Source organism: Apteryx rowi, unplaced genomic scaffold (assembly GCF_003343035.1).
Source record: "Apteryx rowi isolate R43461 unplaced genomic scaffold, aptRow1 scaffold_17, whole genome shotgun sequence".
NCBI classification, from domain to species: domain Eukaryota; kingdom Metazoa; phylum Chordata; class Aves; order Apterygiformes; family Apterygidae; genus Apteryx; species Apteryx rowi.
The window spans coordinates 4,243,016-4,261,377 of record NW_020447974.1 but is presented as its reverse complement, the minus strand read 5'-3'; the positions used below and the strand labels follow the sequence as shown (position 1 = coordinate 4,261,377).

General features: G+C 38.6%; 1 long non-coding RNA gene across 1 annotated transcript; it reads right to left on the bottom strand.

The window, feature by feature from the left end:
* Nucleotides 1-3,776: 3,776 nt before the first annotated feature.
* Nucleotides 3,777-18,346, bottom strand: LOC112963505. Its single transcript, XR_003252622.1, has 4 exons — nucleotides 13,848-18,346; nucleotides 11,675-11,761; nucleotides 7,962-8,049; nucleotides 3,777-5,258 (listed from the first exon to the last, which is right to left on the bottom strand). It is a non-coding gene; the product is annotated as an uncharacterized LOC112963505 (long non-coding RNA).
* Nucleotides 18,347-18,362: the final 16 nt, after the last annotated feature.

Genomic DNA, 18,362 nt, shown 5'->3' with positions numbered 1-18,362 from the left:
GAAGCCCTTGGAAACTTGTTCCTTCTCAGCAGTCAGGAGAAATGTTGTAAACACAAACAGAAGAGACCTGAGGAAACGACAGTGTCGCTGGAGGCTACTGACATCCCACTAGAAAATGTGGAGGGTTAGAGCTCTCCAAGCCACCTTCCCTTGTAAATCCCCTTTCTTTCTTCCTGAGACCAGGTCTCTGATTCATAACAGAAGCCATGAGCTTATTTAAAGCATTAAGTCAGGGACAGCTCCTGGCCAGGTTGTACAATATCGACCAGGCACTAAATATGATTTATTTCATTAATTTCTCAGTGTTTCTTCCAGTGTTTTTTTTTTTGTTTGTTTTACAGCTTAAAAAAATATTGGGACAACACTTGTCCTTGTGAGTTGGGTGATGCAGGTAACATCTGGTTAAAATGCCAGAAGATGCTGGAGGGTTTGCTAAGCGAGTGGCCCTTGCAGCTTACTCGCTTGTTTGCTAAAATTCCCCTGGTGTAGATGGGGGTTGTTTTGAGCAGGACAGAGGCCACTGAGGAAAACTGTTCAGGGGCTGATTATTGAAAAGTAGGGAGATCCTCAATGAGAGCAAGCAGAAGGAAAAGCAAAGCCTTGTGGGCAGTGCCAGCTCGGGCACAACATGCTGGGGGTTTGGGTTTTTTCGCAGCAGAGCTTGCATCTGTATCCTTCTGACTTTTGGCTCCTGTCATGGCACTGCTGTGTTTGTGTATCTCTTTTCCACAGACCAGCCCTGACAAGATCTTAAAGAACTTTGTGATGATTCTAAGTGTCATTAGAGTAAGTGGCGAAGCTGTGCTGAACCTGTCACTCAAAAGTTTTATGGAGTCAGTTCAAGTATTTATCTAGCTTTTCTTTAGCACTTCCCTGGGGTTAAATTCTCAGCCCTTTCAGATATATTTATTTTCTTTCCACATACCAAAGAAACCACCCATTTAAAAATATTTGCTTTAAAAAACTCAACCCATCCATAATAAGAGACAAATCATATTTTCGGGAAGAAGCAGCAATCCAAAGTTTAGATTCTGAAAGAAGCAGTCACCTTACTTCTCGATGTAATTCAGGCCTCCATTATTTTCAGACTTTTATTTGTCTACTGGAAGCAAGTCACTTCAGCCCAACTCTGCACTGCCAGCACAACTTTCAGAGTCCAAAGGAAGCAACACCTATCCCTCTTCTCTGTTTATATAACTGACATGTCCAAAGCACACTGGCTGCAGCAAGGAGTCCCATACCAGGCACATGGCTAGCAAGAGRCAGGAAAACAGGATATAAAAGCAGCTGCTTGACCTAAGGTAAGTGATGACAACATATGACACACAAAAAATGAACGTTAGTGAGTAACTCCAAAATACTTCTGAACAGAAGTAAATCCAGAATATCTTAGTGAGAGCTCACACTGAGCTTACCAAAAGACACTCAATAGGCAAATCATTTGTGAATCTACCTGCATATTTCAGAGACTTTCCAAAGTTTGAGAAGTTCTTGTAACAGAAGAAACTTCTCTGTAGGTGTGATTGGGCCTAACTGAAGCTCACATTTATACATGCTTTCCTCTCCATATGCACCTTTTCTGTTTGCTTAGGGGGTTTTGGTTTTTTGTTTTTTAAGTGAAATCCTTAAGAGATAAATAAGATTGACATGTAAGATGATCTTTTGTGGTTCAACAGATCTTAGAAGGCCTTTCTAGAGAAATCTCCTTTCTGAAAGATTTTGGCATGTGTGCGACTGCAAGGAGCTGTCTGGATACAGGACCAGGGAGAAATGATGACATATATTTTATCCACACTGAAAATTTTTCAGTCTCCTGTCCATATTTGCCTCTGCACAATCCTGTGCCCCTTTCCCCATTTTGTCTGCTCTAATGAGCAGCTACGTCATCCCCTTTCCTGTCTGCAGTTGTATCACACAGGTGAACCCTGAAATTAACTTTGCAACAACTCCCCTTCCCATACAACAGTCAAAAAGGAATTTCAATTTAGACTGGGCAACTGAAGAAAACACAGTCAGAGTTTTGCCAGTCAAGACATTTTGGAGATACCCCAAGGGAAGCTGTTGGGAAGCAAACAATGAAAAGTCAGTGACAAAAAGGCTACTTAAAATATAGAGCTTCACATTCCTATTCCAAATTTTGACTTGGCTTCCTAGAAGATGTATCATATTTAAAACCTTTTTGAAGAAGCTGGGAAAGATATTAAAATCAGGCTCACCATGAGATACTAGGTGCAATCTTAACTGTGAGACATCTATGGGATTTCCAGTTGCCAGCTGTGCCACAGAATCTCTCTAAACATGTTTTAAATGGCAAAAATACAACCTACAGGTTCTATTATAAAGTAACAAACATTGTACATATGCCTGCTTTATCTGCAAAATGTTTAGAGTCAGAAACAAAGGAAGAGTGAAGGTTAAACATTCATAAGTGGTACAAGTAATGGAAAACTGGGCTATTAATTTTCAGGTCTGCACAGACGGTAAGAGACAGGGACAAAAACGGATATCAAAAGAAAAAAAATCATAAAAGACATTCAATTTTCTAACTTGGAGCTTAATGAACATGTGGAATTGCGTCCCAGGCATGCTAGTTAAGGTAGTCATGATATGCATAAACACTAAAAGAAGGCCCAAGGCTGGGAGAGGGACTAAGGATAAACCATCTGAACATGTTCATTATATAAGGTATCATCTACCAACTCAGAAGAAACTATTAAAAAAAAAACACTCTGAAGATACAGAGCATTTTCTAATAATAAGCAGTGTTTGTAGGTTAACATTCTGAATGCAATTTGGTCACTCCGAAATTCCTTAGGAGTGTAATAGTGTTTGCGGTGCACTGAGCCTTGACCTAATGACTATCCTCTAGTGATCCCCCATGAGTGGAGTTCATATTTATAGGCACTGAACTTTAAGGTGTCTTTGAATGAAAGCCATAAGGCAAATACGTAATGCATCTGACAATCCACTAGGGAACAAAACTAAAACCACTAATACTTTGGCCAGCCATGTAGCTTTAGGCTTCAGAAGATAAGAGAAAATTCCCTAATTATTAAACCACCCACTCTCCCTAATAATTTTAAATCACAGATTGAACAAACATTTTACCTAGTTAAATAGYGACATATACATATCTAAGAAAGGAAGAGTTAATGGACATAGCAGATGATGGAGAATTGCACCAGCCTTCCTCAACTACAACGGCTGGTAGGCCTTTGACAGCAGCAGCTGCAGGCTTGCTCACAGCCTGCTCCCCAGCTCAGCTGTCACATTACATATTGGGAGACAAGGAAACTCTTGGCCTAACAGCTGTCTTCCTTAATAGATTGCCCAGTTCACTGCTTCCAGACAGCATCAATTTCTCCCTGCTCAAATCCTCTTTGCACACTTCAGTGTGGTTTCTAGTTCAAACCTGCCCTAGGGATATAGAAATGGTCAAATTCCAGCCTACCTTTGCACAAGTGAGAATTTATTCCCCCCCCCGCCCCCAGCATTCAGGTTGGAAATCAGATAATCCTATAAGTGAGCTGAACTGGTCACAGTTTGAGGCTTTCAGAGAAAGCGGGTGAAATTCCAAAACAAACTTCAAAATAAATATGGTAAACGTGCCTAAGTCAAAGACTACCACTAAGTCAAAGGATACCACAGATAGCAATCTTCCTAAGCATATTTTTACTTCCTTTAGTGGAAACAAAATGCTGTGGATGAGTGCTCAGACAGGTCTCTGTGTGAACACGTATTCAAAAGTGAGGCTCTTATCTTTGTCATCTTCTCGCTGTGAAAGGAGCGGGGCAGGCAAAGCCAAGGTTAGATACTGCTCTGGCTAACAACAGACGCGTGTGGTGCCTTTCAGAGCATGAATGCCAGATTTTTTTACTGCAGGTGTTCTTGTGGTGTGGCCACAGGAGGAAAGCAATAACTGACATCCTTTTCTATTCAATTTACAGTCAAAAGAGTGTTTGTAATTTAGTAGCTGACTAGCTGAAGCTCAGCCCATATGGTAGCTGTTGTTTGGCAATGAAAAAAAAAAAAGTACAGTACTTAAACCAGACAGAGCAGACAGTCTGTGCATCATGATGGTTTAAGCTTCAAGGGAGTTCTGGTCCACTTTCATTCATATTTAAATGTGTGTGTTCACACTGGGGATGGGGACACTAAGCCACACTTCCTAATATTGCAAATTATTGCTTTCCTTTAGCTCTTGTGTGTTATATGAAGAAAAAAAATGTGAATGCAGATTTGCATCAGTACCCCATGAGGAATGCTAAAGGTTAGAAGTAAAACCAGCTGGAAAACACAAAGAGCTGAACACAGACGACAATTTGGTTCTTTTTCCAAAATATTCCTCTCCCATTTGCCTCCTGTTTGGGAGTTCTAAAAAGCCCAGAAGTCACTGCACACAGCACTTAATTCTGCACACAAATAAAACAAACACAAACTGCACAGATCACTTAAACATATCTATGGGAAAAAAATGTAATTCTGAATGGAAATGTCTGGACTTACGAGGAAAATCTCACTTGGTTTTTCTTTACAATCTTTTTGGGAAAAGATGGGCTATTATAGACATCTCTTTAAAAGCTTAAAAAAGAAAGCTTAAAACGGCAAATACCTCCCATGGACTGTTTTAAGTAGAAAACAACACTTTAAACAAGAAACAGAAAGAATGACACTAAAATGAAAAGGGTAGAACGATGACTTCAGGTTTAGTTTTAGCTTGCGGAGAGTGCTGCAAAATAAACCAGTATGTTGATCAATACAGTGCACACTGGCTGGTTGCAAAGAACATGCAATCTTGCTACTCTTTGACTTATGCTCTACAGTTCTGGAGCTTCCCTAGAAAACAAAGGAATAAAGGAAAATGGGCAAAAAGACAAACTGAAAACAGGGAATATAGGAGGACAAAAAGCTGATCTTATTTGCAGTTGGATTTCACTGCTGTCCACGCCACAAACCACTCCATTTTGTCCACTTTCCCTTTAGTTTAGGGCAGGATGTAAATTGTGTTAATAAGCCAAAAACGACATGCGTCAGCCTGAAATGAAGTCAATTAAAAAAGGTCCAAAATAATTTCTGTGGTCTTCCACCTGCTCCCAAACTGCCCAGCATGGGTACCTTGCAATCATATCTTCTTAGGAATAGTTTTCTCTTCCTGTTGCATGTGAAAAGCCATATAAGCCAAACAGGAAGCTGTCTGAATATGCAGGAGAAACAGCGAAAGTGACTGTACACAGAACGCTGTCAGATGCGCAAGCGATCTGAAAACAGAAGAGAAAAATGTTTATTTCCTCAAACCTCTCCAGATCCAATATTTGCAGTTATGAAAAAATGATAGGAAAAACATCTTCAGACAAACCTTTGATTTGCAAAAGCTGTAATGATAAAGCCATATGAGTTTATATTGGTCTCTTTAAGCACTTACTGATATCATCTCAACATGTGTGATTTCTGGTAATATTCCTGCAGCCAATTTCATTCCTGGTATAACTATCAGCTTGGTGACTTTAATGTGATTAGATGAGGGATTAATTAGGCACTGCAGTTCAAAACCACTAACATAAAAGAGCAATATAGCCCAAAAGGCAAAATTCATGCAGACCAACAAATGGAAGGACCAACAAAGACAAAAGGCTTTCTTGCTTCAAGACAGTAATAGGCCATGGCAAGAAAATTCCGTTTTTCAGATTCAGAAAAATTGCAAGTCTTCAGCCGCTTAGCACTTGCAGTACTCTAGATGACAACATGAAGGTATAAAATAAACAGATATGTACCATCAAGAGTATTTTGAAAGAATCATTTTCAAGAAGCTCCATTAAAAACATGTTGTGTTAAATACAGAAATTATGTTTGTCAATTCATGTAAAATTCTGCCTTTCTATAAATGAAATTTTTGCCATTTGCTGTGAGTTTATACATTTTGATTCCTTGCTATGTTTCTTAAATTTAAAAGTTAGTCACTGTGGAAAAGAGTTTCTCTTTGCTTTTGTGTTTCAGATTCATTAGTAAAGCTTCTGGATCACAGAATTAAAAGAAAACATGTAAGTTACAGCTCAGCTAGATGTGCATACCATATGGGTTAGCATATGATGGACATGTTAGGAATATTAAATGAGGCTATGAGTATCCCAGTTTACTACTGTCTTTGAAATGTTGTCTTCAGTAGTTAAAAATAAGTTGCATATTAAACAATATTAACATAAGCATGTTGTATTACATGCTATATTCCTGCAGGTTTTATTAGCAAGGCCAGGAGTTAACATTAGTGATTTACGGTCTGTAAAAAGATGATGTCATTGAAATGTGAAGAAGGTCAGAATCCCCAAAGACAAATTATCTTGACAATAGAATGAGATCATTCCATATACTTGTCTGCTCCAAGGGGCAATAATTGAGCAGACGTACATGTAAAGACTGCGCTGAGCATTAGATAAAAGCTACAGAGGCAGCACTTATTTCCAACGTAATACAGTAGAGTGCTGTAGATTTTGTTCTGAGCTTTCCTCATGAAAAAGCTTACTCCGCAGGGGCCCCAATCCATTTATTTTTGCTAAAAACTTTATAAAGAGAATGTTATAAACATATGTAAGCTTGAATAGAAGATCTTGTTTCATTTCAAATAGAAGCACTGATACTTATTTGGAACAATATAATGGGGCTCACTGGAAAAGGAGAGTTTGCCTTTGAACCTTCCTATAGGATATAATATAAATCTTTTTCCTGCGGTAAAATTCTACAGGCTGGTTAAGATCCAAAACTGTGTAAAGAATAAAATCCCCTATTGATTTTCATAGGTCCTCAGCCAGTATGAATCAGTTTAGGTTCACTGATTTAAAGGAGTTACAACATTAGCTAATTAATGTTAGCTACCAAGACTTCAAAAGAATTACACAAGTTTACAGTAGCTGAAGAAAGAGCCATGTTTGCTCTTACTGCTTGAATAATTTCTACAGAGTCCTACTGGCTGCAACTCCATTACCTCCTGCAACATTTTCCTATGGCTATGTGTGGACAGAGGTTGCTAGTGCTATGATGAAAAGAAAAACTGTTTGTATAGAACAAGGAGTGATGCAAATCATCTGCAAGAGGAATGAATAACTACTCACTATTAACACATTCAAAAATTAAGACAGCACTTAAAAATGAGTTAACAGTTTGTAATACAAGGTCTCTCCTATGTAGAAATGGAGAATCTTGAATTGTTAGCTTGCCTCTTTCATCTCAGACAAATATAAATTGCTAAAGTTCAGTGCTTCTGAAGTGAAAAAGAACTGCTACACAGTTTGTTAATAATTTCAATTGTGTTGCTGCTTGAGCTAACTAGCTTCCTGGATGTGGGTGTTTCATTTAAACTTCTAAGAGGACATCAAAACACATTTACATGAATATAGATCATTGCTTCCGCTGGGTGATTTAAATGCATCTTACAGCTGTTGGGGAAGGATTTTCTCACTTTTCAAAACATCAGCCTTTAGAAAAGTAATTAATAACTTATTACTCTCTTTATATACAACAGTAAAATTAGACCCATTTCTGAACCCCCATCTTCTCTTAGCAGCAGCCCTCATCCTCCTTCCATTTGCCCTGTACCAGAATTCTAGTACTTTTGGCTAATTGACAAACATTTTGTGGCACATCCTGAATTTACAGTGAATGTTCCTCCAGGTGGTAGGAGTGCTTCACAGCCATTCCCACCTGATGCCATCATAATATCCCAGCACAATCTACAGAAATTCCAAAATCAGATCTTTCCATTACTGATTAATACCGCTGTGCTGGAGACCAACTATCATCAGGAAAAACTTCTCTGTGAAATATGTTGCCTCCGGGTGTTCCTTCCAGAAGGCCAAGATAGCCTTTCAAACAACAAACAAACAACATAAAGTTGTTCCTTCAGCAGGAAGTGCCGAGTGTGGAAGCTCAGTTTCGGACTTGTCTCATGAGGTAGTTAAGTGTTTGCTCACCTTGCGGATTGTCTGTGTGGGTGAAGGTGAATGATGCAGTCCTGTCAGTCAATCTCGGGAACGTGGTCCACTGAGGAACCATCCTGCCCTGAGGGACACAACAGGGTCTATGTATGGAAGGCTGTTTGAGTTAATGCTGCATAAACCAGTAATGACTTCTGATTAGATATTATAATACATCCCTGAGCAATCAGCATAGAAAAAACACCCCAGATTTTGCCATCAGTTCCCTCCTCTGCTGCACAATCCACAATCATTCATTTCATTTCCCACAAGTACGCATTTAGCTTTTTAAAAACATTATACAGCAAATTATGCAGTGTTCAGAAAGACATTTGCCAGGGCTGAAGGGAAGGGGAAAACGTATTTTTTTGATAACCAGATGAGTTCCTGGGGTGTTCTCCCCTATTTTTATATCTCTAAAGGCAAAGCAGCATGGTCTTTGGGAGTATCACTATAAGCAAGTAATAAATACCACTGCTGAGAGGTTTGACTTAGCAGCACAGGAAAAGGAAATTCAGCATAATAGGGGTACTCCCCATCTTTGCCTTGAAACACTGAAAATATGCCTATGATTCAAAAGATTTTTTTTGTTTCAATTCACAGAATAAGAGGGACAGAAAACATATTCCCCTTACTTTGCTGTAATTCTAAAAAAGTGTTTTCTAGAGGATAATAATGCAAAACCAATGTAGCTCAAGTCATGGAAAATATCTTCTCATTTGGAAGTTAATAAGAGTTCCAGTATTTCAATCTACAAGTATCAGGAAATCATTATTTCTGCAACCTCCTCTAAACAACTCCATCAACCATTCCAAAATAATATTTGTTATAGCAAAGAAGCCTTTGAACCTACCAAATTCTTATTTTCTCTTCTGTGTGATCCTATGACTTATACTGTTACTTCTGGTTGCACAACTTTCTAAACTAAAGTTTGCCTGTTTATCCAGTAACCATCTTTCTCTTCTGGCCCTGACTAATGCTGCATTTACAACAGCATTTATTGCCAAGAAAAGCAAAGTGAAAAGCTCACACTGATTTTTTTTTGCCCTTTTATTATTATTCAGGGTGATTAAAGCTGATCTGAAATACTCACTTTCAAATTGATGTTTACATCTGAAATATCAAACATACCAATTTGTCATTTCTCTTCTTTTTGTTGAAATGCTGGATAATGATGTTGTGCAAGACTGAAGCATTAAGTGTCTCTCTACCCACTGAGCAAAGAAGAAAGGCTGATTCATAAGAACCAGTGAAAGAAGAAAAGCTCTAGTTCAGTCTGCAGTCTCATTTTATATCACTTGCCCAGTCCCCCAAAGATTTAGCCTAAGCACTCCAATTGACACAAGTGAAGGCTGGAGACTCCTGTAGGAAAAGCATAGTACAGACTTACTTGTTTGCTCTGAAGCAAGCTGGCACAGGAGGCTTGTACTTTGAGAAAGTCTTTATGAAATAAAATACAAGGATTTATATAAATATGTGTGTGTGTGTGTGTATTTCTTAAATTTATTTATATATATATATATATATGTATGTATATATATGTATATTTCTTAAATTGATCTTTGATCATTTACCCTGATACAAAGCAGGAATAACTCCAGCATACATCCAGCAGGAGGGAAGAATCACGACTAATATTTCTCCCACAGGAGCTCAAGATTGTAGCAGATTTACTGCCAGCCTCCAGTCCTTCTGCTTTGGATCATCCAGACTCAGATCAAGAATTAAATCTAGAGAAAAAGGCATCTGTTCAGGAACTATTAGCAGCTCTTTGTTTTATAAAGTGACCAATGTTTCCAAAGGATTCAACATCTTTTCTTTTCAAATAAGGATTTTGCAAGAAGCTTATCTGCACTGGAAATAGATGGGGAGACTTTATAAAAGTATTACAAAAGTCTCTTTTACAGTTACAGTAAAAGACCACAACACAGACATTAAGAGTCTGTCCTTCAAAACCACAGGTCTTTCATTTGCTTGGTGGTTTGGGATTTTTTTTTGTTGCTTTTAAAGCAAAATACTGTATTTGAGTGTTCTTGTATGCATTTGTTTTTTCTGCCATCATGGTGAAGCTGCGAACATTTTCTTTTTTTTCCTCTAATTTGATGCCAATGTCAAGCTGGAAACTTTTTTTTTAATTATTATTTTTATAATGAAAACAGAGATTCTGATGAAATACAAGACCTGTTTTTTTTTTTAAGAAAACAAGATATCACAAGATTTGTCATAAAAACATGGAACTGGCAACAGTGACAGTCTCCTTATGCACAGTAGCTTGCTATTTATAGGACTGCTCACAAGCATGCAGTTATATTTCCACTCTCCAGTAACATATCTATGAAGAAAAAAGGCTCAGCTAGCATTATTCCCAGATACTGTCACTTTTTAGTTGAGAAAAAAATGGAAGTGGCATAAAAAGCAGATCCTCTTCTGACAGAAATCAAACAGGACTCAAGTGAAATCATATAAGCCACAGTAATTTACCAAACTGAGGGTCTGGTCCTAAACATCAATCTATGTGTACTAAAACCATAACGCTAAGCTGTATATAGCTGTATAAGGCTGTGTAGGCTGTATTAGGCTGTATATACACCACACTTCCACGTAATCGGCTGCAAAAAGAGTGCATATCCTCCAAAGTCATGCCAGTCACATGGCTACGTTGGACAGTGTCTGACAATTCGCTAACATTACTATCAGGAGGAGGTACGCTCTTCTTCACTGAACTGTTCCTTTGTTGTTCTTGTGCTTTCTTTCTAAAGCAGGTTAAATCTAATATCCAAATTCCACTGAATTCCAGCTTTTCTGGCCCCTGTTTTCCTTTGCCTGCCTGCCCAGAGGAAATAGTTTCTGGGTTAACATGGAAGAGTTACTGGGTAACTTCTCTCTTTTGACTGGCTGTGAATCACACATCACACGACAGTAACATTGCTCAAGTCCTAACTGCTAGTATCAGTGCTAAATCTGTTTATACAACAAAAACAAGGGAAGCTTAAAGCAGAAATGGCTTAACAAGATTAATCTGAGCTGCCTTCTACGCAGGCAGTACACTGGTACCCAGGGAATTGCTGCTGCTGCTGGGAATGCACTTCTCCCCGCTGCCACGCTCCCGGAAACGAGGGGCCTCTCACAGTCAAGGGGTCTCTAGGAAACCCATGGGACAGCACGGGAGGCAGAGAAACAAGACATGGAGGCAGCCTCACGCTGCCCTTTACAGAAGCAAGACGATACAGAAAGCATGCTCTGACTGGTAATGACATTCTGCCTGCCAAGGCAGGGTATCTTCCACACAGCAGACTAGTGCCCCATCTATTACTGAGCACTCCTAGGCAAACAAGGCAATCCCATTATGCAATTAGTACAGTTGCTATAAAGGCACCCATACAAGTGCGATGTTATTTTTTCCACAGCATTTTTACATTTCTGCTCTAGCCTTTCCCTTTCACACCAGCTGCAGTTGTATTACTCACCAGCCTTGATGCTTACAATGTTGGATGTGATAGGAACAGACTAGACATTGTTTTAATACGGGAAGGTTAATTTAAGATAACCTTCCCTAAGCTGTTCATATTGCATGACAGCAACATTACAAGGAGAAGACTTGGGTTCATAAATAGGATCAGCTTTCAATCCCCAGACCAGTGATAGCAGCACTTGTCATGAACATACTGTGCCTAGTCTCCAGGGGAAGTGCAGCTTCAGCTGCCACTTACACAGCTCCTTCTGTCAGTCACTCCACGAAGCAATGCCAGGTTTTATTCTTCTAAAGAGCCATTCTCTTGACCTCCTAAAGGTAACCGCTACCATGACAAGAGATGAAAGACAGAAAATAATTAGCTGCAAATGTGCTCCATAGCATGCCCATCACCTGTTACTGTATTACAGCACTAGTTGGCTCTGGATATATCTGCATCACTGAGCAAAAGAAATCAGCCCTTGGAATTACAGGGATTGTTATAAACTCATCATTTAAAGGAGCAGTAAAAGAATAAAAATAGGGACTTACGGTCAAACACATACATTAGAGACATCCAGAAACCACTGCTTAACGGTATTATCACTCATACAAAAATCTGGGGGGGTTGTCATCTCAGGCCCTACTCTTACACGATTGACTTTGTCTTTGAATACACTCCCACTCCCCCTTCCGCCCCCGAACAAGGTAGGAGTAAAATCTCAGAGCACTGAGGCAGTAAGTCCGGCCAAAGAGTTATACTGCCTTCAGACCTGGCAAAGGTACGGAAACTTCCGAAGCTGCCATGGACCTTGCCAAGCCCTCTTTAAGCGTGATTAGGTCTGCCTCTTCAGCACAATCAGCCTTCTTACAGCTCTTCTCAGTACCGGGCCTAGGCTGGCAGTGCACAGTGGCCATTCCAAACCATTTTCCTGAACCCTACAATTATGAGACAGATGAACGTTCCCTTCTTCATGTGTTATGAAATAATCACTAGTGCAAAATGTTGTTTTCATAAGGGCATACCTAGTTAGAAGGCCAGGGATAATTTTGTACAAATCYTCTCTCAAATGTTTTTTGCTTATTCCACAGCCATCTTTTTTGCATTATCTAAGTTTGTGTGCTTTTYTTTTTTCTGAGCAAGTTATCATCCAGAATATACATCTGCAGAATACATCAGAGGAGACAGTGGTGCACATGACTGTCATGGAGTCTTCACTGAAGCTAAGGAGACTCATAAGACCCATCTCTAAGCCTGAGGATTTTTGCTACGGCAAAACAAATGGCAGAATATACCAGAGTAGCAGTTGACACTAGCGTAAATCATTTGGAAAGCAATGAAACAAGAGTGATTTATTCWTTACCTGACTTAATTTATTACAGTGCAAAAGAACCATATGAAAAATTCTGGAAGAGCTCTCCACAGATGGGAAAAAGCCAGCACTGAATTGGTGATGATCAATCTGACTCCCATTTGTAATTCCACTTGAGAAGATGCATATTTTAGCTGTGCTTTGTGGCCACTTCACAAAAAAGTAGCATAACATTACTGAATTCCCTTTCCTCTTGGGGATAGCAAACGTGTTTGTGAGCATGTAGGAAATGCAGGGTTTAAAAAGGCTATAGATTCTTTTGACAAAAGTTTATTTTTGCTGTCTGTGTAGATTATTATTTATTATTAGCCTTTTACACAGCAGCTTTTCTGGGGAAAAAAATGCATCTAAAAATCTCACTGGAGAGCAGTGAGACATGCCACTTTCGTAAGGGTGAAGGACAAGCCTTTTATACGGCTGTCAGAAATGCTAACATGAAAACACTATTGAGTTTTGCTTTTTGTTTTTTTTCCTTCCTCAAATTCCAAAAATCAGTGAATTTTACAAAAATGAGAAGTTTCAATAAAAAAAAATCCGCTGAAGAATCAGTGGACAGTTAAGACAGTYAAGAACTTGGATCTCTGGTGAATTAGGGAATAAAGTAGGAGGGATGAATAGAGGGGGAGGAAGGCTAAATTAAAAATAAATAATTAAATAAATAAAGCTCCTGTAGGAAAACAGCATCTGTTGAAACAGAAAAATCTCTGCCAAACAGCCCAAACCACACGACTTCATGGCATCTATTTTTTCCTCCTGTTAGTCATGATTTGCAAGAATTTTATAATCATGGAATGATACAGCTGTAGAASAGCAATGCCCCCCAAACTTCTTCAGTTCAGTTTATTAAATAGAGACTATAAAAATCAATATTCATTTTTACCTTATGTACTTTTCAGTAGATGCAAACCATCACAAAACAAAGAAAGCACACACAATTAAGAATATGAGTAAACCACAAAATTCAGAAATACAGCTAAATCAAAATGGTATTTACATGTAAATGCCTTATCTTGCATGTAAACTATTAGTCTAAGCACCACTAAAGTCGGCCAGACTTACCCAGCCTGGCTCAAGTTAAACACAGTATTTTCCTTCTCAGGGCTGCACTGATGAAGCAAATCATATATACTAGCAAATTTGAGGAGTGAAACTGCAAAGTGGTAAAGAATAGCATAGTGAGAGAAATGCATGTTTTACCATTTTATAGACATATCGATGCAGAGTTTAACATAAGAGATTCTATTTCACATTCTTCCCACCTTTCCCCAGCTCCTTTGGCTCCAACTCTGCAGAAAATTCACAAGAAGCCTGAGTTATGCCTGTGGAAATGGCAGCAGCTTTTCATAAAAACACCCTGTGCCTGGTAATACTGTCAGCCTGGATGGTTGTCTTACACCCCTCAGGCACAGGTGAGATCTGGTAAATCAAACCAAAGTATTTAACTGTAAACTCAACATTTAAAAAAAATTAAAAAGCTCTTTCAAACAACAATGTATTTACTTGGTTTTCTACATATTCTAATAAGATTCGTATCWGTTGATCTTTAAAAAGTGTATTTTAGAAAGAGTTTCATTCCCATGGATTTTACATATCAGAAATAATGACAGTTGATTGAACTTCTTTGTAAGCATCCTGCAAGCAGGGATCTAGCAGCAAGCAGTAAAAAAAAGATTAATATTTTGCAGGTCTATAAACACCCTCTGAGAAAGGATTTCAGAACATTTTATGAATACTGAAGTATTATGTGTCAACACCACAACAGGTACTTTAAAAAAAAAAGTCTTATCACAATTTTCTTTACTGCCTTTATGTTATACATGAGGCAACAAAGACTACTATAGTCCCTTGCCTAACTTCAACTCTGAGTTTTAACAGACAGCCTGGTATGAACAAAAATTGAAATGAATCACAAGCTATGCGAGAATTCCAACCAGGCATAAAAAAAAAAAGTGCTGACAAAATAAACCAGCTCATTCACATCATCTCCTCCACATGCTCCTCTACTTTTATTTCTGCTTCCAAAGAAAACTAGGAAGAAGTACAGAAAAGTCCACACAGCATGTTGAACCAAACCAAATTTAGAAAGGAGAAGCCCTAATGAAGAACAAGATGTCAAGGTAACTTGCCCACAGAATTTAGGCTGATACAATCATGGCCAGGAGAAGAGTCACCTGAATTCCCAGTTCTAGTTCTGCTGCCCAGTCACACTGTGGAAGGTTTTTAGCAGATCTGCAAGCTTCTGCACCTTAGTCATCTCATCTGGAAATGATACGTATCTGGCACTAGGTTTATAAATGAAATAAATTTCAGACAGATGTATTTGAGAAATGCCTCTCCAATCAAGAGTGCTGTTTTACTCGCAGAATTGCCAAGTACAGCATATTCACCTCCTGCGTGAAGTAAGTGAAGGAAACTGATGTCCGGTTCCTCATTTACACTGGAGACATTTACTGCCCTCACCCAGTCTGTGGACACAAAGAACAAGCAGGCGCTCCGCAAAAGCTGAGGCTCTTCCATCCTCAYGGGTCTCAGGCAGTTGCACAAATAGGTGACTCCTTGCTCCCACAAACACACAATTTTTCTCAGGCATGGCAATATGCCAGGCCTAGCTGTAGCAAACTCAGTAGTTGATGGACCCCTTTCAGTCTGCTTATCTAAGAGATCAACTAAAGGGTTGTCACACAGCACTGAAGAATTTTCCTGCTTTAAAATAAAAATAAAAAATCTCAAGTGTTTCACAGGAGGAATCTTGTCGCTTAACTTAATCTATTGCAACGACTGACTTCACCCATCTCTCTCCTCTTGTGTTAGTGCAAGARCTGCTCGAGAAGAACACAAAGTACTTGAACTGTGGTGCTCACATCCTTCCTGTGGACCTATTATGGCTTTCTCCATGCATTTATAATCCTACACTATGCACAGAAAGAAGCACAGGGTTCTGTTATGCAGTGGGAGAAATGTAAAGGACATAAAATTGTGAATGTTTAACCAACCCAAAATCATAAAGAAAAGTTTCAATCCAAAACAACAAACACTTGGAGTCCATGCATTTTTGCGAGCGCCTCTCTGCTACTAGAATACATATTCAATTTAATAAAACATTCCAAAACATTTATAGCCAAAGCTACTCTTCCTTGCTCTAAATGGTTTCGTATCAGAAGTACAGTGTACGATCCAAATGCTGCATGCTTCTCTCTTCTTGTCCACAAAGCAGCTAACTTCATGAATGAGTGACACACTCTATTTCTCACTAAGACTCCAAATATTAGTAGCTCAAACAAGAGCAGCTAGTTCCTAAGCATTAGTAGAGAGTTGAGAGATTTTACTCAGACCTAATTCTGGAATGAGATTTTTTGGTACAAGAATATTGTGCTGCTTTGGTGTCTCTGCCCTCAACAATTGTAATTGTTGAGATTACGTTAAGATTTAAGTGAAGTTTGTTGAAAGAAGGAAAAGAATTACTGTGGAAAAAGATGGTTAATCACCAAAGATTATTAGTGCTTGAGAAAAGAAAAGGTTTTTAAGCAAGAAGATGCTTAAGAAGAYGCAAGATGATGAAGGGTGGCCAGAGACAACAGAAAGGGGCTTGGTGGCCACTGCTTGGTCTTCATTTTCCTCCAGGGAAACCTAGCTCCTGTTCTTGTTGTTCTTTCTACAAAGTGGAATATCAGATGGATTGCTCAGTGAATAGTTATCATTCTGTAATAATTACTACCACACAGAAGCTTACTGTGTTTTGGTACATTATCAAAGGTAAGGTGCCCTGACTCCACTAAGATCAATAGAGTCAATTCACATCAGTTGAGTGCCTGGCTTTTAGAAAGTTAAAAATGCACTGAAAATGTATACAGATAAGGTCTTTATTTTAAAAGCTGTGTGCATTCATTTTAATCACATATTATATTTAGCAATAAAGCTGGCAATGGAAGATGGAATGATACAATGGCCAGCTCTCAATTAAATCTTTCCAAGGCTTGCTCCATCAGCAAGTTATTCATCATGTTTTGCAGAGATTTTCCAAAATTATGTCATATTGTTATGTATGTGTAACAAAGCTAGGGGAAAAGCAGCTACATCAAGTTACTTTCTGAATAAACCAGAGAAACATGGTTAGAGATTCATGGCACGTAAGCAATTAGATTCTCTTCCTGCTGGTAGCTGTTACTAAGGAAAGTAGATCTCAGATATTGCTGCAAGCATTTCTTGCAGGTTGGTTTGATTTTCTTCTGCTAGTTAGTGGAGTATTTGCTCTTTACAAATGATCTTGCAACATCCTGGATTAGTTTTCATCTAAATGCTATTTGAGAGGCAATTTGAAAATATTCCATAACAAAATACGAAAGCTATTGCTAAATATTTTTAAATTTATGTTRATGCTTTTTCTGCTTACTCAGATAGAGTAGATTACAGTTAATAGTTACAGAGTCATAACAGTAACCAACCGGCAGGTCAGACATCCCTAACTTTATCTTTGATTCTGCTGAAAAGGTAAGTGTAATATCAAAAGTGTCATTAAAAACATTTATTTATGTCTTGAGKGGGTTTTGCAGGCTGCAGTAAGTTATCATGCCTTCCATAGCTATATACAGCTGGCAATGCCCAAGCTACATAGGTACACTTGCACAAGCTCTAACAGAGCTGTGCCTGCTGTGCAGACAGACCCTTGCAAAACAATAGCAATTTATGGAATAATCTTGTAAGCAAAGCAAGTGTTTCATTTGCTTGAATTCATAAATACAATCTTAAAAGGAAACATTTCCATAATGAAAGCAAACAAACTGGAAGAAGGCTGCTATTTAAAATAAGAGTTAAGCATTCAAAATCATTCTGCTTGTGAAACAAGTCACAGTTTCCTTTCCCATAAGAGGCAAAACTGGTATGAATAACTTATGCCTGCTGCTCACTGACACACACAAAATACTTATTTGGAAAAACCAAGTAGRCACTAACAGACAGTGCAAGGCAATCGAAAACTAAAGAAGTGGTTATATCCTGAAAAGGACAACCTACTTGTGCAGTTATCTGAAATGGAACTCTTTCCCAATAGTGAAGACAAAAGGTAGCAGAAAGTCAGTTGGCACAAGATTCAAGAACTTATTTCCCATTAATTTAACTAAATATCGGAAACCCTTCAAGGACACCTAGCTTTTTACTCAGTCTTAACCTTCTTGAACATCCAATTCTTGTCCTTTCCTTTTATCATTCTAAGCACTCAACAGCCAAATGAAAAGACAGTTCATGCATCACATTTCTTCTCACCCATCCAAAGTTTCCATTTTGCTCAACTATAACATTACACCCTCTGAAGATTTTTTCCTGTTAGTCTCAATTTTGGAGCCTTCTGCATCCTAGACACCTGCCAACAGCAAAATATTTCATATATTTTTGAAAAGGTTCACCTTTACTGGATTCAAGGGAACAGGCTGAATGGGTAGAAGTTTTTTTTTCTGAAAGAGCCTCGGTAAACACTCAAGCAAACAGGAGCGGCAGAGGTACCTATGTGCCTGCTTCAGAGACACCAGGTCCTAGCTTATGATAATCATATGACTTTTTTTTTTTTTTTTTTTTAGATGC